Genomic DNA, 13,851 nt, shown 5'->3' on the forward strand with positions numbered 1-13,851 from the left:
AAAACCTCACTGAGATTCTCATGTCAATGAATGACAGCCACAAAAATTTATCATAGCACTAGGAAAATATTTGCAAGTATGTTTTCAAAAGGATACTGTTATTGAAATGGAAAAAGTGTATCACACTACTGTCCAACAACCCAATTATTTCAAAATACTAAATTCATTAAGCATTTTATTACTGTGGTCTCCATAAAATACATAATATAATATTGCTTGTCAATGCAAATATATTTTTTTTAATATTTTCCCCAAGGTCTCTGCTTTTAGTATGAAAGTTACAGAAACAATTCTAAAGTCCTCACACTGAGCTCAGCACTAAGAAGGTCTTTTTCAAAACTGTTTCCACTTCGATCTTTCATAAATCTGTAGGAACACAGTATAGGTGATTTTAGTCATCTAAGAATATTCTTCACTAGTCATAAAGAATGAAAACAAAGTATGTACCAAAGTAAAACCATACTTCAGACCATTTAAAAATCCTTACTGCATTGGGAAAGAGCTCCTGGAGAACAATAAGCGATGCAGGCTGGCGATGCATAATTTGTGCCTTAATTCTGGATAAAGCATGCAATAAACATTGTACTAAGTCAAAACAACCCTTTTAAAATACAGTAGTTTACATGGAACATTCAAATTACTCAATGAGCATCTGAAAAACCATTTAAGACCACTGAAAACTTAAGGATTTTTCTAAAATTTCTGAAAGGAGACCTGAGAAGAATTTCTGAAAAATAATGTCTTCCACTTACAGCCCACCAGCATCATCAGGTGAAGGCATCATAGTACTAACAGCAACACTCTTACTACTACTGTCAGTACTGGAGCTTAAAGAAATTAACACTGATCATCATAATGGCCAATTGTTTGGTTTGGTATTTAACAACACACTTATTAACTTTAAAAAATTAATTTAACAAATCGATTTTAAATATTAAGTATATTAATATGAACTACAAGAGTATTAACATGATCTAGTAAGCATTGTATTTAAGGAAAAATGAGTGGCCAAAACAGACAACATGTGCCTTCTGACTCTCCGCTATCTACCACAACTTCCACACCGCACCTGATTCAGCCCACATGCAGCTTCCCTGCCGGGGGAGCCCGTAGCCTGCTACAAAACCCACCCTCCCTGCCCAAAGCCAGACACCGCTGTAACCAACACCTCAAGAACCACAGCCAGGGACCTTCTGTGGGAACACTGACCTTGTCTAAGTCATTCCCACATATTCACTACTTTCAAGTCCTTTCAACCCCAGCGGAACCATCACACAGTGGCGACGGCTCAGCCAGACTGACTTGGACCAAACTCAATGCCCACTATGACTCCATAATCAGCATTATGGAAACAACTCTTTCCACACATTTCAGGACAAAGTAAGCAAAATCATCACTTAGGCAAAAAGTTCACCTTACATCTGCTTTAAGATAAACAATACAGCAACAGACCCCCACCGAACAATTAACTGTTTGGAAAGAATCCTGCTGCTAGACCCTAGGATCTAAGGCTCAAACTTCCACTATAGTTCTTTAGTTTGGTCTCCATTTACAGATAATAGATTTTCTTTCACATTTTTTCCCCATTAGGCAAGCTTTGACAAAAACTTGAACTTGTGTGTACTCTGCTCCTGAATTACTGATGGCAGCAGAAAGTGCAAACAAAACAGCTAACACGCTTTTGCAGGAAGGATTTCAATCCATTCCTGTTCTCCAAAGCACTATATAGAAAAAAAGCCTGAAAAACTGTGTTCCTACTGCTACTAATCTCTTCTTCCAAGGCTCTGTAAGGATCTTCCTCCGTTTCTAGTTATTCTCTTAGGCAATTAGAACTTCCATATTCTGCATAAGCCTACAATACATATCTGTGGAAATCTCTCAGGGAATGCTACAGTGAATAAACACAGGCATGCTACATTTATTTTTTGCATCTTCTTTTCAAAAAAGCCATTATAATACCAACTCTGCAGTTACCTGCAATTTTTGAGCACTAAAAAAAAATGTATCTTACTTTCTTGCTTTTAATTCAACATTGGCTCTATTTTCAATTTCTTGTTCCTACTTTTAGCTTCACTCCAGAAAGTTAAAAAAATACAGTATTAGAGACGCATCCTTACTACACACCAAGGTATTTATATATTTATCAACAATACAAAACACGTATTTCCTGCATATACCTACGAATACCTGTTATGTGCATCATATTACATGATATATGTTCTTAAGGGATTTGAAGTTCAATGAGCCATTTTTTCAAAATTTCCATTCTGGAAATAAATAATTACCTTCTTCTAAAGTGTCGAGTAACACTATGCAGCTGAGGCAGACCATACCACTTTTCGCATTTATTATTTTATTAGGAACAACGTGTACTACAGTCAGAACTAGGACTAACCACAGAGTATTATTTGATACATCAAGGGATTTTTATCCTCAGTTACCACTCACGTACTGCTGTGCAGCAGGAGAGTTTAAGCAGTGCTTCAGCTGCACAGACACTAACACTTACACCAAACAGAGTTCAGAACAACAGGAAATCTTTCACATTTTCAGCACGGCAGATTCCTCTTCCCATCTTTCAGCTAGCATTCCAATCCTCACTGTGTAATACATACAAACGGGAAATTTTTAAATGTGAATTAACGTGTAAAACAGGTCGGGAAAAAAGAATAATCACAGGGAGGAAAGAAAAGCAGAATGACTGAGTTAAGCAGCATAAGAAAATTAGATCATGGTGGGCTTGGCAACAAAACTGATGGCTTTCTTTACAGTATATCATATGATATTTAAAATTAAACTATGTTTTAGCTTAAACTATATTCTAGGGCTCTCAAATGCTATTAGTAAGGCATGCTGCTCCTCTCCAAGTTGCTGTATGCATGCCAGCAAATAATTTTAAACAGTATAGCCACTTGTAAAATGGAGTCTTATCTCCTCCTACAGCTAACTTATTATTCTGTCTGGAATAGAAAATTCTTCCATGGACTGCTTCTCATATATTTCAGGTGATTATGCTGGTATTTCTTTGCCTCTGAAGTTGAAACACATAAACCCCATTTACGTAGACATTTCTTTGTCTGTATTTTGGACAAGACGGAATTTTTTTGGTCAGAAGTGGTACTTATTCACTACTAATAAAAACCAATTTCAATGTTATATTAAGCAATCTATACTAGTAAGTTCCTAGAAGGTACCTTCTAGATACCAACGAAAAAAATATTGTGGCATCTAGGTTTTACCACACACGGATGCTGTAAAAAAAATTAGTATCTTATCCTCATTTGTGTCAGATTTGTTTGTTATTCATAAATGAACGAAAAGTTTTTTACCTAGTTATTTGTTAATTCTAAAATATTATATTGAGTAATCTCAATGATTACTCATTGAATGTATGACTAAGAGTAGTTATTTTGATATGTTTTTCACCAGTCTTCAATATGAAGGTATTTAACAAGAAACCCAAACCTTTGAACAGAGAAAAGAAAACAAACAAGAAAGCAGTAGTGAAGGCATTACAGTGTAAGTGTGAGTATGCCACAAGTACCTGCTACACAACCTACAGCTTACCACCCATTCAAGCTGAGGCAACACCTTCCACATGGAAGAACACAAGTAGCAGTTTTAGGAAAAAAAATAATTCCACCAGTGAAAATAAATAATTATTTCCTTCACATCAACTACAAGGCAACAATTTCTAAGTATTACTTCTTAAAATGCTGGTTCTTACCTAAAAGATATGGAAGGTCTTATCAGTGCTGGAATACGCAACACTGGAATACACAACAGTACTAAGACAAGGGTATCTTGCATTTAAGGACACATAATTGATGCATACATAAATCAGCTTGTCAAATGCTTCCCCTTTCAGTGATTTTCTACAGCTGCAATTACTATTCTCTGCTTTTTTTCAGAATATATTAAGTGGGTCTTCTGAGATCACCAGGTCTGGACTATGTCAGATGGAGTACTGTCCTTACAACACTGTCTTTTGGCCAAAATGCTATCTGCCTGTGACAGCATAAGGTAAGCAAAAGCCAATGAACTATAGGTCTTAAATCAACAGTGTGATGTAAAAGAAGCAGGAAAAAAACCCTCACAACACAAACCTTTAGAGACAGCTAAATAAGGGACAAGAAGTCCACTAAGTCAACAGTGCTTTCGGGCACGATCTGGTTTTCCACATGCTACCAAGCCCTATAATCAATATTCACACATATCTAGGTGCATAATATTTGCTTCAAGTCTACTGTTCCAAATTACACCAGTTTAACTTTTCTCACATTAGGATTCATTTTAGAGAAAAATATTTAGCACAGACACAGCATGCAAGATGCCCTACATTCATATTATAATTTATTCCTCAACTGAACAACTGGATCAAAATACAGCATACCTCCCTATCTATGCTTGTAATTATAAGGACTGTATCACTTATAAAACCCTAAGTTAAAAGGAAAAGTAGCATAATAATGTAGTGTAGAAAGTGTCATAAACTATACTTACCCTTGTTTTTCCTGATATATGATTTAATGTGCAGTGAAAAACAATCAACACAGCAGAGATGAGCAACTTGCACACCAGAACAGAATATATCAAATAGCATATGCAAGGAAGACACAATATATTACTTCCCTGAAACCACAAGAATTTTTGAAAAGAAACTGCCTCATCTGCTCTAAAACAATTTCAGAACAAAATACAGATACAACTTTTTAGCAGAAAGTCACTAACTGAATTACATAATTTCCTCCCGTTTCAGGATGCAACTTGAAGTATCAGTAACAACATACTACATCAGAGAAAAGCATCCACTGGCTGCACTGTGAAGCTGAAAAACCCCATAAAAATGCTTATGTGTCTAAGTTATGACAACTTAATGTCAAGTCAAATTTTATTAATCATATTAGCAGTAGTCTTCTATCACAGTGCACAAAGTTGAGGGCCATGAAGACCTTTCAAGTGGAACAAACACATAGCAAAAGGTGTTGAAACACAAGAGAAGGCAGAGTCTAGACAGACATTTTCTGTGAATAATCCCCCAAAGTGCAAGGGACAGAGAAGCATACACCAAAACACAAAACAATAAGAGGATAAGGACAGGTGATTCTCAAGAGACCAACAGCAACATACTAATCTGCAGTTATTTCCTCAAACTGATTTGAGAAGTTTAAAGACACGCTAAATTGTCACCAAAAAACCCACGTCAATATATTGCACAAGCAAACTCTATGCAGCTGTTTAAGAACCAATTAAACTTAATATATTGTACCTTTAAAGCCAGAGGAGCTATTGAGCCATGAACTCTGGTATCTGTAAGCCACAACAATTCACACCACCCAGTGTTCAGTCCAACAACGTGTCTTGTTAAAGAATACTCTTCAGAAAAACATCCAGAATCAAAGACACCGTAAGAGGTTTCGGAATAGTTATTCTGACATCTCACCAGCAACAACTTAAATAGTTAGAGATTCAGTGATAAAAACACCTCCCGATGCTTGAAAGACAGCATCTTATTTGAAAGGGACCTCTGCAGCCCTCATGGTCACCGTGATATGGAAAGATAAGGTAGAGTGAGAGACAAGCTAGAATCTTTTAACACATGTTCAGGGGAAGGATAATTAAGAGGCAAATCATGGTCTGTTATTCATTTGTCTGACTATATCAGACAAGCCTAATCAAACCTCCTAGAACTCAACTGTTCCAGAAACTAAAACAGAAAAAAGAAAAAAACCTCCTTTCCTGCTGTGTCTTCAAAGGCAGAAAACGCACTCTTCCCAAAAAACACTTCTCTAACTCTTGTGTGTCAACTACACATTTACTCTATCATACCAATCCATCACCACAAAAATGTAAAATTCCTATACAGAAGTAAAAAATGTGTCATTAGTGGTTTTCAAAAGATCTCATGTCCAGCAAGATCTGCAGAGCAATAGATTTCACTTAACCAGACCAGGATCTTTTCTAACCACAAAACTAAGGAACAGATTAATTCCAAAATAGCGCAGGTCAGATGTACCACATTTCCACACAGATAAAGCAGTAAGTGCACTTGACCAAAGTGCCAAACTAGACCATAGGCTGTCCTATGAGCCAAATTACTATTTCAGTTTTAAGACCAAATATTATATGAAAGAGAATCAGGGTTGATAAGTTGGATCTATAGAATACCTCTGCTAAACTGAACTTGTGAACAAAGCCATGTTAAATTCATGGCCAAATTTTATATAAAGTTTGCTAATTACCAAAGTTATTTTGTAAGAACTTGTCTAAAACTTTACCACACTCACTCCTCTTCAGACCTGAAATGAGGTCAAAGTGCTGAATTCAATACCACAATCTGTTGCCCTGGAAATCATTGCAATGTTTTGACAAAGAACTTTATTATGAGATCTAACAGGATTGCTTGAGAGAAAATGTTTTCCTGAAAGCAGCACAAGACAGAGAAAGACTGGAAGCTCTTTGAGTAAGGACACTTCCAACGTTTTAATACAGAACCAAACATATTTCCAGTAACAGTATACATGCTCTTTTTTTCAGGGTTTTGTTCTAGTAATTGGCATTTCCTTTCAGCACCCCATACAGTTTTCACCAGCATGGAAGTCTCTTAAGAAAAATAAGCCACAGAATTAAAATTCCACTTACACTTGCATTAATTTAGAAAATTTAAGTTGTTAGTTAACCTACCCTGTTGGTCTATACATAAACTTCAGCAACTTCTCTTCAAAAATAGCTAAAACAGAAGTGCAAGTTACTACCGAAACCTTAACACTGCTTGTATCATAACTTGCGTATCTACATCAGTAGAAAGACAGAGTTCATTTGTACTCTGCCAGTGAGTTAGTACAGTATTCCCAGTTTGCTCACCATAGGTGAAGAATGTACAAGTATCCACTCAAACCTTTGCTTTCCTGCTGACAACACTGGTAATCTGACAGTCTTGATCATTTCTTTTGCACCAGTCAGAACTGAACTCAGTAAAACAAAATTCCGATCACTACCAAATTGTATACATTTTTTTCATTCTCTTGCTTTTTATTTAATAAAGGTTTTAGCTTTTCTATGTGATACAAGCTTATTTAACAGTAGGTCTATTTTTCAGCACCATATTAAAGTTCTTGATTTCACTGATGTTGTAACCACATATTCGCACAGTTTTAGTTAACACTATTCTACACCACCCAGCTTCAGTTCCTGTTTGGACAAAGAACTGCAGACCACTCCACAGCAGGCAATATTGCTATTCTTCCCTCCCACCAAATAATATATCCTCAGGATCTTTCCATCTTCTACTAAACACAGCTGACTTGAACAAATTATGAAAACCTGTGTTCATTTTTACCTTCATTTGACAAACATGGTTTCTTCTGAACATCTGGAGATGATTAACATATTCTACATTGATGTTACCCTGAGAAATGCCTGCAAAACACCATACAGATCTGGAAGAATTAAATTTTTAGGTAGTCTCTTCCTCCTTGTATTCTTCTGCCTTCTACACAATACCATCTGGTGCAAGACTTACAAACAGCATTCTGAGAACAATTTTGTAAAACTCAACAGAAAGAGAGTATGTTCCTCAAATGTTTTGGAGTCTGGCATAGAATTACATTTACCCAAAGTGATCTTTCCCCTGTGATACTCAGTCTTTTACTCAAGCTGTGAGGATGCAGACACAAGAAAAGACAACAACAAAAAGAGTGTTTCTCTGTCTGTCCTTTCTAGTCACTACAGCTTTCACCCGTTTTCAGCATTTCTGTTATATGCTGGGCCACACAAAAAGAATGTCTAGCTTCTTCAGGATGAGACTGACAGCTTCAAGTATACTTAAGGAACTTTTTAAAATATTACCTTGTACTTAGACTCTTAGGAAGCAACACTTAAAAGATCTCCAGATTTTTCTGGAATGTGAGCTGTAGACATTCAGGTGCTTTATCTTTCTCTGGGGAAACTCTTGTACTTGGACTCAAACTGTTCTGAAGCACAATCAGCCAAGTTCTGTAATCTGTACGGAAGAGTGGGAAGTTCAACTTCCATAAACAAAAAAAATACCTAGAAATGTTTCTCTGAATATCCTGTTATCAGACAGACCATGTGGACATGATTCAAAGGATCTCATTTTACCCCAGTAAATCCAGAGGAATTCCCAATACCTTCCAGAAACAAACATACCAAGTTATCACAGCAGGGTAATTTACTTGGGAAACTAAACACACTCAGTTACTGACAGGATTAAAGATATATTTCATTGCTAGGTAACTCTCACACAAATGGATCATGCTAGGGATGCCTGTGGAGAAGGGGAGAATATGTCCACCACGTCCTTTCTCCCTACTCTTCCCCTACCCTCTCCTCTACTACACATTCCATACATTGCTTTAAAGTTCCCAAAATACAGCATGTTAGAATAAAGCATTAAAGAATCAAAGGTATTATTGTTTCTGCCAATGGAAACAAACTTTCCATTACATTCAGAAACTGTTTAAGTTGAGGAGTTTTGTTCCATTCCCAGATTGCAGAGTACACTGCACAGAGCCTGTGAGGAATTCTCTGTAATTAGACAGTACCATTTAAATGTCAACGCTGAGTGCACAACTAAACAAGAATCACACCTAAAATACTGTTATTAAACAACCACTTAGCATGTTTTCTTGCAACTTTCTAACACACATATAGTGTCAGGAAAGAACAAAAATAGAAGATGTAAACCTGAGAAGGGGTGGCTGACAAGGTAGTGGAGGGATCTTCCTGCTGAAATTTTCCAAATAATCCATCTTTTGCAATGCTGTAATACAGAAATGCTTACCAGAAAACATTAGCATCTGACAAGTACCCCACTGAAACATGACTAGATAAAACAAAACAAAGAGTGACATTGACCAAAAAACCCCTAACCACTTGAAAAAGCAGAAAACTGTTAGAAAAGCAAGAAACAAAAGACCACAAAGAAGGACTAGAGCTATGTTGCAAGACAATATCTAGCTAGCCTAAAACAGAAAATATGCACCAGTCATTTCAAAGAAAAAATTTTACTAAAAACATTATGCAGAAATTGGCCACAGTTTAGGGAGGTATCGTAAAGATGTTTCCCAAGGAATTATTTTCTCTGATGTGACCCTAACAGTAAAAACACAAAAGGTAAAAATTTATTTTAAAAAACATGGCCAGCTACTTTACAGCAAAAACTTTCTAAAATTTTTGTTTTGCTTTTTAGCTAATACAGCAAAAATTCTTCTATCAACTGGTGCTATGCTGTTCTTCTACAAGGGCTTTCATTGGAAGGGACAGCATGTCCTTCGTGAAAATAGTTCTTCAAAGCAAAGCCATAGAATATCCCAAGTCAAATTTGAATTTTTTTAATTAAAAGTTCTAATAGGTGCTTGCCCTGATAAGCTGCTGTATGTTACTATTAGACTGAAGCCAAGGTACTACCGATGGTATGCAATACCACAGCTGGAGAAATGTCTAACTTTGCTATAAAGGCTCTGGAATGTGCCCAAAAGCCTTGCAGAGCCTCAGTTACTCCCACCTCAGCTACACCCACACTGATCTTCACTCAGACATCTCAGGACTCCCCCAGCCACACCTGGAGTACTCCACACTCCCCTTTCCAGCCCTTTTCTTTCATTTGTCAAAATTTAACCAGCATTTCTAGACCCTCTATTCTATTGTTTCCTGGACACACAGCCCTCTTTCTCTTGTACCCCAAGGCTGCTCCAGCCCGGGGCCCTGGAAGTCAGTTTGCCTCATGCAAAGTTTATGACCTTAACAGAACTACACAGATGAATCCCTCCAAATTATCTTAAGTGATCAACACACTACTCTTCATTAATTACAGCAGAGTAAGACAAGATTGATATTTCAAGACCAGAGTTCTCAAAATAATTTGTCTTGTCATATTAGAGCAAAGTAAAACACATCTCATTAACACAGTCATCTTTTTGAAGTTTCATAGGAAAAAAAAATATTTTTTTTTAATTACTGTTTTGGCAAATTTCAAGGACCGGATCAAAATGGTTTATTCACAGAACACTAGAAGACTGGGATCATATTGGACCAAATCAGCAATTAACCTGCAAAGCAGTACTTGCGAAACAAATGTCTCCTGCTCCCCACACACATACCTTCACAGTTTCTTCAGCAGCAGAAAGGATGAATGTTTAAACCCCTCCTGCCATGAAATTATCTTGAGGTACACAAAGAGCAGAAGAGAAGAAACCCACACGAAGCCAGAGGCACAACAAAACACAACTACTACTAGCTTTTTCTCAGGGAGTTTGGAGCTCATCTTTAACAAATTCTACTTTCAAGATACTTTTTCATCCTACCAGGCAGAACTTCAGATTTTACAGATACCAAGAAACAGCACCTTCTATGTTTTAGATCTGCAGTCCCCATATAAGCTTCCAGCATTGCTTTCAACCACAACACATACAAAATCTAAACAGAACACGGAATACGATATTGCCTGGAGAGCACAAGATTGCCTGCGGCATGTTACTAATAAACTGTTGTTACCCAAAGGCCAATGAAGCTTAAGAAACACTAATCCAGACATATCACCAAGCTCTAGGAGGACCGGTGTGATTACAATGTAGATTTTGTCAAGCCTAAGAGAGCCAGCTGCCCTCTGAACACAATGTTTTGTGATGAGGTTACCCATGCTGGTGGAAATGTCATCTTTCATGTATGATATAAAACCCCTTCTATAGCTACTAACAATACCCTGGCATTGTTTCCAACATGTAGGGTGTTGCTCTGGCTAACATCCAATTCCAGTAATAATATTCTATCTACCTACAGTAACCACAAGGAGATAGTCTTCATTTTCAGACCCAAGTGGTTTTGCAGTGCAGCAGCAAGCTCTTAAAGAATTGCCATAGTTCACTGCAAGTTCCTCATTTCACTGTGCAGCTCTGCCTGCACAGATCAGGCATTTCTCTAAAACTGTAGAAACACCTTGAGATTACTGAGAATAAAGGAGCTCTTTTCATATGGCACAATTAGTCATATCACTGATAGCTATTTTGAGCAGCACCCATTAATCACTATCATTAGGAGGATTTCTGGTGTACCAGCATTCATCATACCAAGAACAAGTCTTTCCCTATTACAGTACCACTATATAAACAAAAGCAGCAGCCCAATTTCTCTTGACACAATCCTGTTTTGAGTAACAAGAGGCAAGTAGCAATACTTAAAACTACAGTTAATTCAGGGTATAAAGGGAAGCTTACTTATACCTTATAGGACAGCAAAAATACAGTTGCTTTGCTGCAAAGAAAAACTGGCTGTCGTTTGTATGGAGAAGAAAAGGTGTTGAAAAGTAACAAGTAATGGGAAGTGAGGAAAAAAAGCTCTCAGGTTGGAGACAGCAAGAAGAAAAAAAAACCTGCGAAAAATAAGATTCCAGTGGAAAAGGAGTCAAGTAATCAAATACAAGTTGATGCCTAAGAAGCGGAAGAAACCTAGACTTCTCTTTTAAACATCTGTAGCAAATATTTTCATATTAGTTTGATGAAGAATTATTTACCTGTTAATGAAATTTCAGTCTCAGAAGAGACTTTTGACTAGAAGAATACTCCCTGTATGCATTATTTCTAGTTTCCTAACATCTCTAAGTAACTCCTGATACAGAAAAATAAACACTAACAGACAGATTTATGCCTTACACTGACCTAGGAAGCAGCACCACAAGATGCATGGGAAGCAGTGGCTCTGTGCTGCCTTCTGCCCAGTTCCTCACACCCCAAAAGGTTCCACAAAGCACCAGAAACACGTATGTTGGCCTGAAACACACCTTCACAACCACAGATTAAATACTGAGAAAGTCCTTCCTTCTAGAAGGGAAAGTACAGAAGATAAAAGAGGAAAAAAAAAAAAAAACAAAAAAAAAACCACTACGAAGAAAATAAAACCATGGGCAAGTCTTGAACTTGGAAAAATAGCAATTCTTTCCAGAAGGGTTCAAATTATCTTCTGTAAAACTGTTGCTTCATAAAAGACTCCAGCCAAGTGCAAAATCATGTTGATATCCACGATACACAAATAACACCTGTGCACATACTAAGATCGGCCAACACTCCCGATCCCACGAGCTGCATACCAAACCCTTCAAGGTGGCTGGGAGCTACACGACACACACCACATACCTCAGAGAGGTGAGGGCAGGGGAGCGGACCGCAGGAGCTTCAGCCGCCCATTACCCACAGAAAACAACAACAGTTCCTCAAAAGCACCACCGCCCCTTTGCAAGGCAGCACCAGGCTAAGGAAACAGAAACGTCAAACAACAATAACCTTAAAATCCACAGCGACTGTCTCTCCAACCTCCAGATCTGAGATTATCCAACAGCCACACCGGCAGTTACAAGATGCAGTGCCATTTCTGGAACCAAGCCTCAACCTTCTGACAGATGCGTCGGCCTCCGGAGCCACAGGCTGACCGACTCGGAAAAGCCAAACAGGTTATCGAGGGTACACACGGCTGACGTGAGCCACTCTTCACGACACCCAGACATCTGTTCCTCTATAAAACCAACAATGATAATAATAATGGCCGATTTATACTTGTAACAAGGTTTATAATCTCACACAGAACAAACAAACAAGATCTTTTAACTTCTTCCAAATTTCTAAGCCAACATCCACCTGACACATACCTGCACCACCGCTTCCCCATTCAAACAACAAACCCCCCAAGCAGGGAGAAGCAAAGGTATATTAGTAAAGTTTGAAGCTACAACCCAGAACGCGTTATCCTCTTCTGCTTGCAGTTAGCATATGCATACAATGCAATAAAGGCCAGGTAACAACCACCAGCGCTTTCAGAGGGCATCAGGTGAAAGACCCGTCCGAGTGCAGCCCACTGCAGCGGCCGCCCGGACGGGGCGAGCCCTGCCCGCAGGCCCTCGGGCCGAGGGCCGCGAAGAGAACGCACCGCGGGCACCGCGACGAGGTGTGCTCCGGGCAGGCCGACGTGACAACCCCCCCGCGGGGCAGGTCCCGGCGGCACCGCCCGGGAGGCCCGCACGGCCAGCGGGGCCGCCCCACGGCCGGCAGCCCCCGGCCGGGCCGGGGCAGCGCCGCGCCGCCCTCCGGGGAGGGCCCCGCGGCGGGGTCTCGCCGCCGGGCCGGGGCGGGCTGGCGCCCCGGGTGGCCGCGGGTCACTATTTCGCAGGAAGGTGCGCAGGAATTCCCGCAGGCGCAGTCCCAGCCCCCGCCGCGCTGCCCGGGGCTGCCCGCACACGGGTCACGGCGGCGGGAAGCGGGGGGGGGACTGGGGGGGGGGGGGCGGCGGCTGGCGGGCGGCCGCAGCCTCGCCACCGCCCCGCGCTGCACGCCCGCGCCGCGGCTGCCCCCGCCGCCACAGGGCCGGCCCGGCCCCGCCGAGGGAGCGCGGCGACAACCCCCGGGCCGCGCCCCGGGGCACCGCCGCCGCCCTCCCCCCCGGCCGGGGCTCCTCGCGGCCGCAGCCGCCGGCGGCTCCTCCCAGCCGCTGCCCCCCGCCGCGGCCCGGTGGGGCTCCCCCGAGCGGCCGCCGGCCGCCCTCCTCCGCGCCCCGTCCCCCTCGGCGCCCGGGGAGGGAGGAGCGGCGGTAACGCCGTCCATGCCAGCCCGGTGCCTCGCACCGCCAGGGCCCCGCCGGCCGCGCTGCGGGGCTGCCACCGGCCGCCCGCGGGCAGCGGCCGGGGACAGCCCAGGCCGGGGGAAGGCCGGGCGGCGGGAGCGGCGGCGCTCACTCACCTGCCCGCGACAGCCCCCGCGGCGCGGCCAGCCCGCTCTGTGTACTCCGGAAACGGCGGCTCCTCCGCCGGGCGCCGGGGAGGGGCCGGGCGAGGGGGCGGGCGGAGCC

At 41.1% G+C, this 13,851-nt stretch overlaps 1 protein-coding gene across 1 annotated transcript in view; it reads right to left on the bottom strand.

Annotated features, from left to right (window-relative positions):
* Positions 1-13,809, bottom strand: part of GARRE1 (granule associated Rac and RHOG effector 1) — a 62,282-nt gene extending 48,473 nt beyond the window's left edge. The window contains exon 1 of the mRNA XM_074912970.1: positions 13,743-13,809. The gene's annotated coding sequence lies outside the window, so the exon portion shown is untranslated. The remainder of the gene's footprint in view (positions 1-13,742) is intronic.
* Between the last annotated feature and the right edge of the window lie 42 nt (positions 13,810-13,851).

Source organism: Athene noctua, chromosome 9 (assembly GCF_965140245.1).
Source record: "Athene noctua chromosome 9, bAthNoc1.hap1.1, whole genome shotgun sequence".
Taxonomy (NCBI): domain Eukaryota; kingdom Metazoa; phylum Chordata; class Aves; order Strigiformes; family Strigidae; genus Athene; species Athene noctua.